At 33.9% G+C, this 15,086-nt stretch overlaps 1 long non-coding RNA gene across 1 annotated transcript in view; it reads right to left on the bottom strand.

Moving 5' to 3' along the window:
* LOC104866215 overlaps positions 1–15,086 on the bottom strand; it is a 56,789-nt gene that overhangs the window by 13,628 nt on the left and 28,075 nt on the right. Inside the window, exon 2 of the long non-coding RNA XR_781383.2 lies at positions 15,009–15,057. This is a non-coding gene — a long non-coding RNA (uncharacterized LOC104866215). The remainder of the gene's footprint in view (positions 1–15,008; positions 15,058–15,086) is intronic.

Below are 15,086 nucleotides of genomic sequence, written 5' to 3'. Positions count from 1 at the left end.
ACTGTGAAGACTTTCTTCCAGTCTTATAAAGAACGGAAAGTTTTAAATTTGTTTGTATCCAATTATTCTTCTTTCATTTCACACTGCTGTGTCCTAAGAAGTCTCTGGATACTCCAATATTGTGAAGGTTTCTCCCATACTTTACTAACATTACAGACTTAGTTTTGTTTTAGTTTTACATTTATGTTTAGGTCTATAAGCAATTTAGACTTAATTTTTGTGTATTGCGTGAGGTCAGGCACAATTTTACTTATAAATAATCAGTTTTTCCAGTACCATTTGCTTGAATGAGTAATCTTTTGCTCCCTAGATTGCTTTGGCAGCTTTCTGGAAAATTCACTGCACATTTATATGTGTGAGTTTATTTCTAAAATTCTGATATTATTCTCTATACATTACCATGCAATCTCAATTTTTGTTTTTTGATGGTAAGATTTTCACTGAAGTTTAAAAAATCAAAAGTTCCACCATATTGTTACTTCTTTTAAAACTCTGTGGTCTATTTTAGACTGTTGATTTTCTATGTAAATGTTACAATCAGATTAATTCTACAGAAAAAAAGTTTGTTTAGATTTTTATGGAGATTCCATTGAACATATAAATCAATTTGGTAAGAGCTAACATCTCATCAAAACTGAGTCTTCAAATCATGAATAGGGTGTTCCACACACATACTCATACATGCCACACTCAATTGTTTAGCTTATCCTTCATTTGTCTCAGCAATATTTTGTAGACTTCACTGTGCAAATCATACACATATTTTGTTAAATTCATCTCTAAGCATTTTCATTTTTCTATCCTTATACAAATTACATTATTTTAATTTCTTTGTCAAATATTTGTCACTAGTACATTGAAATAAATTTTATCGTATTGATCTTGTATGCTGCAACTTTGTTACTTTCACTTTATAGTTAAAGTATTTAATACAGCCTTATGATTTCTGGCATATGCATTCATGTTTTATGAAACTATAGATTTGTTCTTCTTCTGGCTAGCACTCTATATATTTCTTTCTTTTTTTTTTTACATAGTCTGGACACCCAGTGCGATATTGAATAAACATGATAAGTTTTATTCATCATTTAAAAACTGGAGAATTTAAAATTTTCTGTTTAATTGGAGTTTGTTTCTTGTCTTTGCGCCAAATTTGTCAGGTGATTTTACTGAATTATAAAAATGTGGCTTTTCTCATTTATCTAGTTAAAGAATGAATCACATTGATAATTTTTTTTGTATGTTAAAAAATTGCATTTCTGAAATAAACTCTCTTTGGCCAGGATATATTATTCACTTACATGATATGTGATTTAGCTTCTTAATATTTTCTTAGGATTTCTATACTTATAAACATGGAATTTACTGGTATATAATTATTTTTAATATGTTTATGGTATTAGAAAGTATTGCTATTTCTATTCTCTAAAATTACTTTTATAAAACTGGTATGATTTGTCACTGAAGGTTTTGATAGACTTCACCAGTACATCAGTTTAGTCTTTTGTTTCATGAGAAAATTTTAAATTACAAATTAAATGTATTATATATGTACATATACATATCGTTAGTTAATTTCTTCTTCAATGAGCACTCATAATTTGTGTCATCCATGGAATTTGTCTATTTCACCCGAGTTGTTAGATTGTTGGCCTGAATTTGTTCTATATGATTTTCTAGTTATACTCTACTATATAGAAACTCCAGTGAAATTCCTTTACTCATTCCTAATATTGGTGGATTGAGTTTATTCATTATTTTGAATCAAGCTTTTTATTTTTTATACTGTCAAAGAATCAACTTTTATTCTCATGCATTTCAATTCTTTTCAGTTTCACTGAATTTCACTCTTCATTATTGTCTTTCTTCTGCTTACTCTGTTTAATTTACTCTTTTTTTCTAGCATCTTTAGGTGGAACTTTAGATAATTAAGACATTTTTCATACCTAAATAAGTACTTCATACTTGAAGTACCTTGATTTCATTTTTATTTAAACTATTTTCTAATTCACCTTATAATTTATTCTACAACCCATAGATTATTTATAGAAAGGATTGTTTAATTACCAAATATTTAAGCATTTCCAGGTACCTTTCTGTCACTGAATGTTGTGGTACAGAAGTATACCTTATATAATGTGCTTCTTCATTGTTAGTGGGAAGGTACACTAGTACAACTATGGAAATCAGTATAAAGAATCTTCAAAAACCTAAAAATAGGGCTGGGGATTTGGCTCAGTAGTTCCGCCACCTGCCTCGCAAGTGTAAGGTCCCAAGTCGGATCCCCAGTACAAAAACAAAAACAAAAACAAAAACACAAAAACTAAAAATAAATTCCATTAGATCCAGCTATACCTCTTGGGGTATCTTCCTGAAAGAGTTAAGTCATCATATTATAATGGTACATCCATAGTCATGTTTAACTTCACAGCTTTTAAAAGCTGAATTATGGAAGCACCCATTATGCCCATTTATAGATGAATAGATAAAGAAAATGTAGTATATATACACAGTAGAGTCCTGCTCAGCCATAAAGAAGGATAAATTTGTGGCATTGGTAAGAAAATGGATAGACCATGAAACCATAATACTAAGTGAAATGAATCAGACACATAGAGAAGGTTAAATATCACATGGTTTCTCTGAAATGACAGACTCAAAATATAAAAAACTTGAAGAACAAAAGGAGAGAGGAAACAAAGAGGCACACTCTGAAGATGAAAAGGGATGTATGGAAGGAGAAAGAATTAGGCTGATGACGCCCCTTAAATACCAGGATGGTAAGTGGTTATTGTTCACATTTTAGGCCTGCTGGGATGAGAGGACCATCCCAAGATGGTCAAAAATGGCTTGAAAGAGCATAAAAAGGAAATTAGCTTAGAGTTTTTAATGGTTAGGTGGATAATGTTCCCACACACTGGGCAGAGACTGCGTGTGCAAATTGTGCTTTGTATTTGGGGATATCTTGGACAGGGCAAGTTTCTTATCTCTCGCTGATGTTATCAATGCAGAATTATGGGCCCATGAACTTTTGATTCAACTCCTTTAGAGGCAGTGTATCTCTACTTGAGTCAGAGGGAGAGCATTTCTACTTTTTCAAAAAGAAACAGTGAAATTTTGCCTGGTTCCCTAGGAAAAAAAGATGATATTCTATTCTTTGGCAATCAAGTGCTTCATAAGAAAGAAGGCTTATACTATAAATACATGAATTTTTCATATATTTGCATGTAAAACATGAAATATAATTTGATATTTGTCTACAGTTTCCATTTAATCTAAATTATCATGGTAGCCTCATATGTGTATTTCTATTTTTAGTTTTGGCATCTCTCTTCTTAATAACTTGTAACTTTCTTTTTTTATAGAAATTTGATTACAATGGAAAGGAAAGTTTGGAAGAAGTTACTCAACATGGTACCTGCTATCATTTCTCAAGTGTACACAGACAGATAATAGTTTGTCACTATGGTAAGATGAAGCTTCCTAATTGAAGATTATTTTCTTCTAAATGATATCTTCAACACTGTTGACATTTTTGCCATATTTAGAAAATCATGCAAATTTCTTTAAGCAATTGTTGGTGGTTTTTATTTTTCAAACTAAAATTTGCTTTGAATTATTTGTTCTTCATCAAATGGAATAATGCAAAAGGTATTAAGCTGTGATTCTTTTTTATGATGGACAAAGAGCTCAAAATATCCATTCAGAATTATTTGTAAAATCTCCCTTAGAAGGACAATTTTTGACTCTCTCATATTAGCCATCTTCAAAAGGTAATTCTAAAAACTGTAATATCATTAAAGTTTAAATGAAATCACTATCTGATGAAAGCTTATTATTACTATTTGATTCAGAAAGTTTAAAAGAGAAACATTCAAACTCACAGGGTAATGGAATTCCTTTACTAGCCAGTCCCTGGAAGGTGCCTATAAACTGAATACTAAGACTAAACCCTCAGCACCTCAAAAGGGAAGCATCCTCCTATGAGTACTGCATAAGCGTCACCAAACAAAATAGCATGTGGCGGTCTTCATGTATGGCACCATTATATTGCTTTCCCTTCTTCTACGTCCTCCTGAAAGAAGACATGTCTCCACATCCTTTTATAAGGATATTTACGATTGCATTTAGCATCACTCATATAGTCCAAGATAATTTATCTCAAAATTCTTAATTCAATGACATCTACAAAGCCCTTTTTTGCCACATAAAGTAGCATCGCTCTGTTCTAGGGAGTAGGAACATAGTAGATATCTTTGGGACAGGACATTGTTGACCCCACCATGACCATATATATGAATTTCAGACAATGACTTTAACATATCACTGATTAGATAAAGAGACATAGGGCTGGATTACAAATCTAACTTCAATTTTTTTTGTTGTTTTCTGCACATCTAGAAGTTGAACTGATATCATCCTTCCATAGATACAGTAGATAAGTGTCCTTACTATTATTGTTGTATACAAGTAACCTGTGCTTATATTAATTTCTATAAATAGTTTATTTTTTCAGTCTCAGAAGGCATATATATTGAGTTTCACTCAATGAGTTAAGAATCAGATTCTTTTTCAATGACTATCTCACAACTGATCTTTCTTGTTGATTTTCTTCTGTTTTAGAGAGGAGAACTGTACCCCAGACACAGTTTATTATACCACCTTTCTTTCATATTTTTCAAAGAACTATATTGATTTGTTTTTATTTCTAGTCACTTATGGCTAGATTTTTCAAATGCTTCTTTTTCGAACAAAGAACTCTGCAAAGACTTTTTTTTTTTTTTTAACCTGATCATTAAGCTTAATGTCATGATTGAGAAAGTTCAGTGTAGTGGAAAGATCCAAGAATTTGTGGTTGAGGTTTTCATTCTAGCTGTGCCATTCTCTCTGCTCAAATTCTTCACCAGCAGAATGAAGGTTGTTGTAATAAAATCCATACAATAACTCTGCTAAGATAATTAAATGAAATAAGCATTTTCATGAACTGTAAAACACTAGTCAAGTTATAATTATGGTTATTTCGAGAATTTCTTGATAGATGTTTCAAAAGGCTCTGTTCATTAATTTCTATTTATTCATTTAATAAAGTGCACTGCTATATATCAGACTCTGTAGTTAGTACTAGGTCCACAAGAGGGAATAAAGAAAGCTAAGTGATTGCCTTTATGGTATTTATATTTTAGTGGAGACTATTAAGCTCTAAAGTCTTACCTACAGAGACTACTGCTAGGAAATTTGCTCTTGTAGGCAGATGTTCATTCTGGTTTAGGAAAAAAAATCATACATATGCTCATTTTTTTCATTTACTCAATAAATCAGTGTTCATCTACATATGTCAGTATTTGGTGCAGATGCATTTGTAAAAATGACAGTTCCTTCCCTGGAGTGACTTAATTCAGTAGGTAAAGTAATAAACTGGCAATGCTGCAGAAAGCTCCTAAGAGGGAACATCCAGCCCAAGTCAGGAAGTCTTGTCTTCTCAGAGGTGATAACACACAAACTGGGTCTCAAAGATAAACAAGATTTGGTGAGGGAGAGGTCAGATAGATATTCAGGCGGATCACTATCCAGATTAGCAGTTAATGTGAACATTCAGGCAGGCTCAGGTGAGAATATTAGGGCATATGATTCTCCAATTACAAGGCATTCCAATAATACAGTTTACAAATTTTAGAAAGATTGTTCTTCCTAGTAACAAACCACTTGGCTGTTTCATTCTTAAATCTTTATTATTGCTATTGAATGCCTATTTGCCAACAAGCTAAGAAAATGCCCTGATGGTGTATAATCTAATTGAAGAGTCAAAATTTTTCATTAAAAAGGTTGTTGGTTTTTTTTTTTTTTTTGAAACTCTTTCTATGGTAAGCCCAGTTAGGTTTTTCACTGAGGAACTGCCTTTGGCACTTGTCTTCATAACTACCCCTAAATGACTGGCTAAAAGTTTCCTATATTTATCCTAATAATAGAACCTAACTAGGGCAGAGCTGAGAATGCTGATGGAAAATAAATAGAATCATTTGTGGTTTTTGACCATGCTGGGACCAGGACTCAAGCTGGCATTTCCAGTGCTATTCACTGATCAGATGTTTTTCATTTCCAAGTTAGCAAGTTCATCCTATGACTAAAAGTTGCTGACCTTCTATCCTTAACGTTAATCATTAATTGGACTGAACATCAATTTAGCAAATTTTTTTATAATATCCCTAATTTTACTTTTGAAGATTTATTAAATAATGTGATGTTTCTCCATCTTAGACTAGGTACATCTATTATAGTACCAAACTCTACATATTGTAAAACTGTCTACATATTGTAAAATTTACATTGTGTCCGGATTTTATGCTATATGGTTACTTTCCAACTTAAATATTTTCAAATAATCAAATAGGATTCTATTGCTCTTTCATGGAGAGTATTTGTACTGGAAATTCTCAAGAGCATTGTATTAGTAGAAATGTGACAATATTGTTCCTTTGCTCATAAAGAGGGCATTATCTATTTCTTTATGGGAACATGGATAGTGATTACCCATTGGTTTGCTGGTTACGTATAAAACACGCCTTTGTTATCACTTCTGGCTTTTGTGAAGATATCATCCTGTGATTTAAATTCAAACATCTGATCTGAGCTAGTTAAAGTTGGTACTGAGTCCTGGAATAAATTATAAATTACCTCTGCATAAAGTATTCAATGATGGAGCAGATCTAAGACGAGACTCTTTTCCCTCTCTGGAGTTGACTGCAGACTGCCATCCCTTCATGTGAAGTAGTAATAATGGCTTTGGACTTTTGGGTGATTTATTTTGAGAAGAATTGGCTCCTAGTGCTTTCCCCTCCATCTCTTCCCTGTCAATTGACCTGACACCTTCACATTTTACTGATTCAATTTTTTAAATTCAGATATCCACTGAAATCACTGTGCCTAGGTTTCTTTTTCAACTTGATATATTCATTCCAAAGTGTATTTAAAGTCACCTGTAAATGACATAGTACACCACAGAAAAAGGCATTTATCACAACCAAAAAGAACACCAAAGCAGAAAATTTGGATTGGAAAGACAGAGAAGTACAATACACTATAGCTAGTTCCAGTATTTAGAGGAAACAGAGCCTTTGATGAAAATCATCTGATTAAAAGCCAACACTAAAAAGCTGTGTTTCCACCGACTAAAATTTAGCATAGTGCCAAGTAATAAGGGCACAGAAGCAAGAGTCAGCAATGCTATGGTAGAACCAAATAATGAGAGCAATGCAGCATATGTAGAAATAGGTCCAAACTAGATAAAAGCAGTCCTGCTAGCTGACCTGATTACTGGTCATCACCTGTTTCTGTCTGAGGAGAAACTGGAAATTCTTATCAAAGCTCATCCTTTATCCTTAGTTTTATGTAAATGAGTATTCTAATTACCAGTCAATGCTGTGACAGATTACAGAAAGTAATTGTGTGAAACAAAAGCCACAAAGTTGGTGGATTAAAACAACATATTTAACATAAAACATGTTCAACAGTTCTGGCTTGAAAGTGCAAAGTTTTGTTTCTTCTGGAAGCTCAAGGGGAAATTCCCTTTCCTTGCCCCATCACTGCAACCACGGCTTCCATCTTCAAAACTTCCGGGCTGAGTCTAACCTCCATAGATCCTTCTCATAAGGATCCTTGTCTTTGCACAAGGTGTGTCCAAATAATGCTGGAAACTTTCCCCATCTGAACATTCATAGCATAGTCACATATTTACAAAGTACCTTTTACCATGGAAGGAATATATTTCACAGATTCAAAAGACTAAAAGGTAGATATCTTTGAGAGGTGAATATTCAGCCACTTCAGAGAAGTAAGCTCCCAAAATTATTTTCACAGACTGTTAGAAATTGTAAATAAATCCTTCTTGTCACTTGTGTACTCCAGTGTGACTCCACCTCATTCAGCTTCACTTGTGGTGGCCAGAGATCACATCTAAGTAAATGTCTTACATGAAACTGTCTTACATTTCTTTCATCTAAAACTTGTGTGTGCTAAGTAGTATAAAGAAGGACAGAGTCATTTTCTAGTAAAAATGAAACCCTCCCTCTTTAATTATTAAACAACAGCTGTCAGACAACAAATTAGAAATTCACTTAATATTCTGTAAAGTCTTTAACCATTTTATCCAAATAACAGTAAAGAAAAAATATTAAACTCCTCACTGAAATCAATAGAGACTAAATCAATTACTCTTTCCTGAATTACCAATCATTATTTTAAGATGATATGAAATCAATATGGCTTTACTCATTCTCAGAGAATGCATATTGATTTGTAGTGATCATCACATTTTTTTGAAAGATTTACAAGCTTTCTATTTAAAAATCCAATTCTAAATGCTGATAAAATTAATTTTAAATTTAGTTTATACTTCCTAGTATCACTGTCTCCCTTTTAAAAAATTGGAAAATATATTTAAGTCACATTTTCTTATAACTTTCATTGAACTACAGCTTTTTATTTTTATTCTATTTGATGAGAACAAACACTTCTGTCACTTTTTTTTCTCTCCTCCTGAAAGTTACTTTATTCACTTCACTTGTGCTTTAGACTTATTCCTTCTCTTATATTTCTGTCATTCTTTCTTTTATAGTCATCATTTATTATATATCTCTATGTTTTTTGTCAATGTTTTTTATGAACCTGGACTTCAGTGGAATATAACTACATTATTTTCCTTTGATGTCTTTCCCCTTTCCTTTTCTATTGAACTTTTCAAAATTTTTGTACATTCATAATTATAACAATTTCTACCTTTCATCATCTATTTCCCTTTCAGAATCTCAAGAAAGTTTTCTAACAGTCAGCTTTTAGAGTCTAGGGAACATGAATAAATTAATTTTCTTTGTTTTTAGATATTTATTGTTACACTGATAATCAACTTTTTCTTCCCAGTTAAAATAAAATCCAGGCTGATATTTTCCTACCTTGATTCTCTTCATTTCTCCTTGATAAAATAGTCTGTTAGTCAAAAAATTTATCAGATCCTCTCCGTTTAGCAAAATTAAATTTCCAACAAGCTTCAAGAGAGTCAAAGTCACCTGTGACACTAATCCAAAAATCTAATAACACCATGCTTTGTAATGCCTAAAATCGTGTTTACTCCTTTACAACATTTTGGGTTCAGTTCATTACTCATTTCCTTTGGGATAATTATGTGTCAGCTTAAGTCCCAAATACCTTTCAAAGTTAGCTTTTATGCCGCTTTCATTATAAAAAGAGATAGCAATGTGTACAGCTATTGTTCAATAAAATCTATACCTCACAGTCTATCAATGAAAACTAAACATATTCTGATATCAGCACAGTACAATTCTGTGGCTATATCGAATAACAAGTAAGTTGTGTTAATTTTTCTTCACTGTGACACAATATAGTATATGAAAGAAAGAGGAACAGAAATAAAATATAACCACCAAAACCCTGGCCCTAGTGACCTACTTCTTCCAACTGGGCCCCACCCACCTCCTAGAGTTTGTACCATCTCCCAACAGTGCATGCCATCAGCTGGAAACCAAGCTTTCAACACAGGAACTTTGGGGGTCATTCCAGATCCTAACTAAAATATAACATATATACGGATGATTTTAGCTCTTGCAGGTAACTGTATCCCTGCATGTGCAAAAATGTTACAAAAAAGAAGCAGAGCACCACACCAATCCCAATTATGTGCAAATGACTACACACAAACTAGCAGTAAGTAAAAGATCATCAGGAGAATGAAAATAGTTGATATTGCATCTTCAGTTGCAGTTTAGGGTATAAAGGGATCAAGATTTTAAAACTGGAAGTAACCAAGACATTCCATACCATATTTCTATATGTACACAGAGAAAACCTTAGCCAATCAAAGTCTACTCCAGTGTCATAGTGTCATCATCAGCCAAGCCAAACGGAGTAGATAAATCACTGGAATTCCCGTGAAGTGACTGGGATCAGAGGAATAGGAAAAACAATTTGCTATAGTCAGCCTCCTCAATATGTATGTAAAAAGGTATAATATTTTAATTGAGGATTTCATAAATTCTTACATTTCTCAAAATTCAGCCAAAACTAAGTGCATTAGAAGCACTCATTGATTCATTAAAAATGTACTTCCTGAACCTCATCGGTCATATCACAACAATAAATGTCAGAATTTGAAATGTGCCACTCTTGCCTTTGACAAGCACCTCAACTGATTCATAGGAATGCTAAATTTTAAGAACAGTAGTAGCATTATCATGAGAGATTTTAAGAGATACATGAATCCTCCAATCCTAAATATATAATATTATTTTCTGGGAAGAGGACTCATAGCCATAATCAGACTTCTTATGAGTTCATAAATACCAAAAATAAATAAAACCAAGAGAAATTTTGAGATCTCTCTCCATGAGTATACTCTCCACAATGGATGTAAAGTAATACAAGATTTTCAATGGCTCATGTTTTGGGAAATTAAAAATGACCATTCCTTCCCAAATTTTTCTTGATGAGCTACAGTTTTGTAGATGTATTTGACAAACAATCCTTTTTCCACTTTTTGGCTCAAATAAGATTTATTAATGGAATGAATGATATTAAAGACAAAATTGCCATAGAGACTGATAAAGTTTAGAATTTAATTTGACTTTCACAGACCTGATTTTTCTACAATGAAAAGCCCCAGTGTTTAATAATAGAGGATGTGAGCTGAGCCTATGCTTTCCTCAACAGATCTAAGAATCCTTCCTTATTAGACATCTTCAAATACAGAAGACATCTAGAAAAATCAGCAAGTCCCTAATCAGACATTAGGCAGTAACTTATGTCCTTAAGTATATCAAGTTTTTGCCTTAAGAATGACAGTTCTTACATAGCAGATATCTTTGGCACAACTTTACGTCAGTAGAAGTGATTCAACTCCATTCCAAGTTATATTGCCATCATGAACTTCAAAATTCATAACAGTGATATAATAGGAATAACTTTGTATGGAGATACTGAGTATATTTTACATTAAAAAGACATAGAAAATAATTGTGATAAATTGAAAATTGGAAACAGTACATTTCAGCCATTACCACCAAGTAGGAGTCTATTTTCCCTATTTTTGGATCTAAATAATCTTACAATTTGCTTTGAGCAATAGAAAGTTGCCATTCTGGAATGTACATCCTATGTTCTATATTCTCTTCTTGGAACACTGTCACTGCCACGTAAAGAAGTTGAAGTAATAACTGAAAGATTACATGGGGGGCGGGACCCAGTCCAGAGCTAACATCAAGGCCCACATCATATGAGTAAGGCCACAGACCCATTTACCACAACTAAGAGGAATATGACAATGCCACCTGTGTGACCTCTGCCAAGACTAGTAAGAGAATCACTTCAGTTGATCCTAGCCAACCCAAAGAACTGTAAAACACACTATTGTAGTGTCATTTCCAGCCACTAAGCAGTGTTTTGTTATACAGCAAAAAGTAATACTTGCTCCAGTTTAGCCAGAGATTATATTTACAAAGTAAAAAGAAAAACACAGAAAGCACTAGAATACACAGTAATACCTCGGTTTATGAACATTTCTGTTTGTAAACAATTTGGTTTATAGCCAAAGTGGCAAAATTTTGCTTCTATTTGCACACTCTACATCAACTGACAAACACAACCATGGTTATCTTCCCCACACAAACACAAATGTGGCCATCTTCCCCAAAACTGTAAGACAAATGAAGTTTGTGAACTGAGGCACCACTGTATTCTGAAGAAAATATTTATTGTGATGGACAAGGTGTGTTATCCAAATCCTCCTCAAAGAATAGTTTGCCCCAACTATGGGTGTTGAGAGACATTCTACATAAACTTGTGGGGGAAAACATTTCATAAATTAAGTATGACAACAGTTGTCTAAGGCCCAATGTCACCTTGCCCGAGAGCTGGCTATGGTGTGTGGAAACATAACTCCGTTTTGCCTTTGGTTACAAGTTGAGGCCTCAACGGTCCCATGATACTGTGATGCTCAAGGGCAAGTGTACATCAGCTGAAGATATTCTAGCTCTTTGAGAACCAAGTAGTAATAAAAAAAGAGAAAAGTTTCACCTGAGGGAAGGATACATTTTTTATTAGTCTGCTATCTTGGCCCATCTACTATTCTAAGAAGGCTCTCCTTATGGCCTTCATCAACATAAGATCCTCATAACTTATGATCCTGATCAACATAAGATTACTGCCACCTCTTAAGTTACCTGATACTCTCTCTGATTGTTGTGTATATCCAATAAATCATGGCTAGCTCAGAGTCTTTGTCCACTCTAAGGCACTGACCTCCTGGGCCCCTATATGCTTCGAAAGGATGAAATCTCTATTGTCTTTTTGCTTTAGTCCTCACCATCCCTCTTTCTAAGCAGTCAGAGGACTGATCACCCTCCAATATATGGGAAATGTAATTAACGGACAGCTTCAACTAGCCGGTCCTTCAGGGTTTTTCTCAAGTGCCCAGAGTTGCCTCTTCCACCTTTTCTAAGTCTCCTGATATTTAATGACTGTGCAAGGTGGGGGCACAAAATCCCAGTTATTTTAGTTCAGGATTTCAAATGCTGATGGGCAATTTCTATTAAAGAACTTTCCACTGGGTTGCCCAAGGCTTTTAAATAAGTTTGTAGGAATATTTGTAACTAAGGACAGTTTCCTTGGGGTAGTAGATTATCAGGGCAAGCATTAGCCCAGGATTGGCCAACTTCTAGGTTTACTCTGACTGGGATTTCCCTTGTTAAATGTAAGAGACAGAGACAGAGAGAAAAGAGTAAATCAAAAAACAAAAAAGCAGCAGCAAAAAGTAAGTAAAATAATCCCTTCTTTGGAAGAAGAAGGGATGACAACATGAAAAGGTGGATAGAAGCCTATGAAGCCTTGAAAATTTTAAGGAAAATAAATCCAAAACTTTGACATGTAATGGTCTGGATCTACTTGAAATGTGAAAGCAGTTTCAGGACAAATAAGAAGAATCACTTTAGGGTTGGGGATTTAGCTCAGTGGTGCCTCTGTCTGCCTTGCAAGCACAAGGTCCAGAGTTTGATCCCTGGTACCAAAAAAAAAAAAAAAAAAAAAAAGGAAGAATCTGTTCACACAGCATTAAATGCATTTAAAGAACTCACTATGCCATACAGACAGTATTGGCTAAAAATGCAGAGTTTACAAGAAACACTTACTTTCAAGAGTGCCAGGATGGATTAGTGATGGAATTCAGAAAATTTACAGCTGAGAGTGGGAAGGAAAACCTGTAAGGCTGAGTTCCAAAGCCCTTGGTTAAGTCTTCTGCCAGAGGCAGAACTCTGGGCAGACTGGCTTTCGCTCTGTCCTATTTTAGCCTTTCGTATGTTCATTTGCTTGCTTCTGAGAGAAAGAATATGCTGCCCTGGCAAAATTTGTCTGACAGGGTGTTGGATTCCATTTTTGAACTCTGAAAATAATCTTCCTTTCTTTCTCCCTTAAAGGTAAAGTGAGTCCCTTTGTTTCAAGGTCACCTGTATGGTGTGGTGTGGGACAGAAGTGGTAGAGGAATAGCTGATTCCCTTGATTCCTAAACAGATTCAGTGTAAACCCAAAAGTATCTCCTACTTGAGCATATGTCCCGGATTTCTTGCATACAAACCTCATTTCTGCCTCTAAATTGTGTCCAAGGGGGTCAACTGTTTCATTCTTACTCTATCAATAGATTTAGTTGTTTGTCTAACTCCTACCTCCCCTCCAGGGCTAAAGACTTGAGGTATAAGTTTCCCTTGGAGAAACTGGCATGCTTCATTTAATCCTGCTACAGCCAGACTGCTGTGGATGTCATGCTTCTGATGAGACATTAAATCAAGGTAAACATTAATTCCTCAGGCTGGAGCATAGCTTCACAGGAAACTCTGCAGCCAGCCCAGGCCCTCTACCTTGACTGCAGACCCCAGCCCTTCAAAATTAATTATAAAATATCCCTTCTGGATATATTAGAAACTGTATTTAATTTGGTGGAAAAAAAAAACAGTCACAAATCTTGCCTGAATACAAATGCTTCCAAGGAGTAAAAGGTCAAAAAATAGTAAATTTGTGCATCAAAACATTGTATTTCTGCTTTCAGCAAACACCAAAAGCATAATCTACATCTTTGCATGACCAGAATACAACAAATTGAGATGTAGACTGTATGGGTAATCATGTAATGGGATCCAATAAAATAACCAAAAAAATCCTAAACTTGTTTGGGAAAAAACAAGGCAGCTCAAGATTGACATTTCAGCCTCTTGTCCCCTTAAAAGTTTTCATTTTTCAGATTCAATCTAATTTACCTGGAATACTGATGTTATGTAAGGACATAATTTAACTTACTTTTAAACTAATTTCACAACATCGTCAACTGGGCAATTCTTTTTTTTTTTAGACATTAATCTGAAGCATCTGTGCTGGCCTGTGTCCAGGCTCTTCATTCTGGTCCACTTCTCTGCCTCTTGGTCTCTCCTTGATGCTGATTTAATTGTACAATTTGTGTCTTAAAACCTTTAGCCTGTCTCTTTATTTCTAATATTTAAAAATATTCATCATTCTTTTCCATTTATTCTTCCAGTTAAAATCATCCTTATCAAGTTCAAATAAATAAATCTCAATACAACTTTCATTAAAATTAAATCAACTAGAGAAGGAATTAGTATGCCATCTAAAAATACATCTCCACTAGACAAGTTCTTTCTTAAGATGTTTTTATTCAATATTTGTGAGAAATCTAATCTATATCAGTGAAGACTCTGCTTTCCAGCAACAGAAACTTGATTTAGATCATCTTTAAATGGAGAAAACTCTGTGTATAATAATCCCAAACTGATTATAGGTTATATCTAAAACCTAAAACTATAAGATGTATAGGAAAAAATAAAAGTGTTTTATGTCTTTAACTTTAACAAAGATTTTATAAATGGGACACAAAAAGCATAAACTATTAAATAAATCAAGATAAACACCTTCAAAATTAAAAACTTCTTGGGCTGGGGATTTACCTCAGTGATGTCTACGCTGTCTCGCAAGCTCAACGTCCTGAGTACAATCCTGGTACCAAAAAAAAAAAAAAAAAAAAA

The sequence above is a fragment of the Fukomys damarensis genome, unplaced genomic scaffold, assembly GCF_012274545.1.
Source record: "Fukomys damarensis isolate Sample0158 unplaced genomic scaffold, DMR_v1.0_HiC HiC_scaffold_24, whole genome shotgun sequence".
Classification (NCBI taxonomy): Eukaryota; Metazoa; Chordata; class Mammalia; order Rodentia; family Bathyergidae; genus Fukomys; species Fukomys damarensis.
This window is presented reverse-complemented; position numbering and strand designations above follow the sequence as displayed.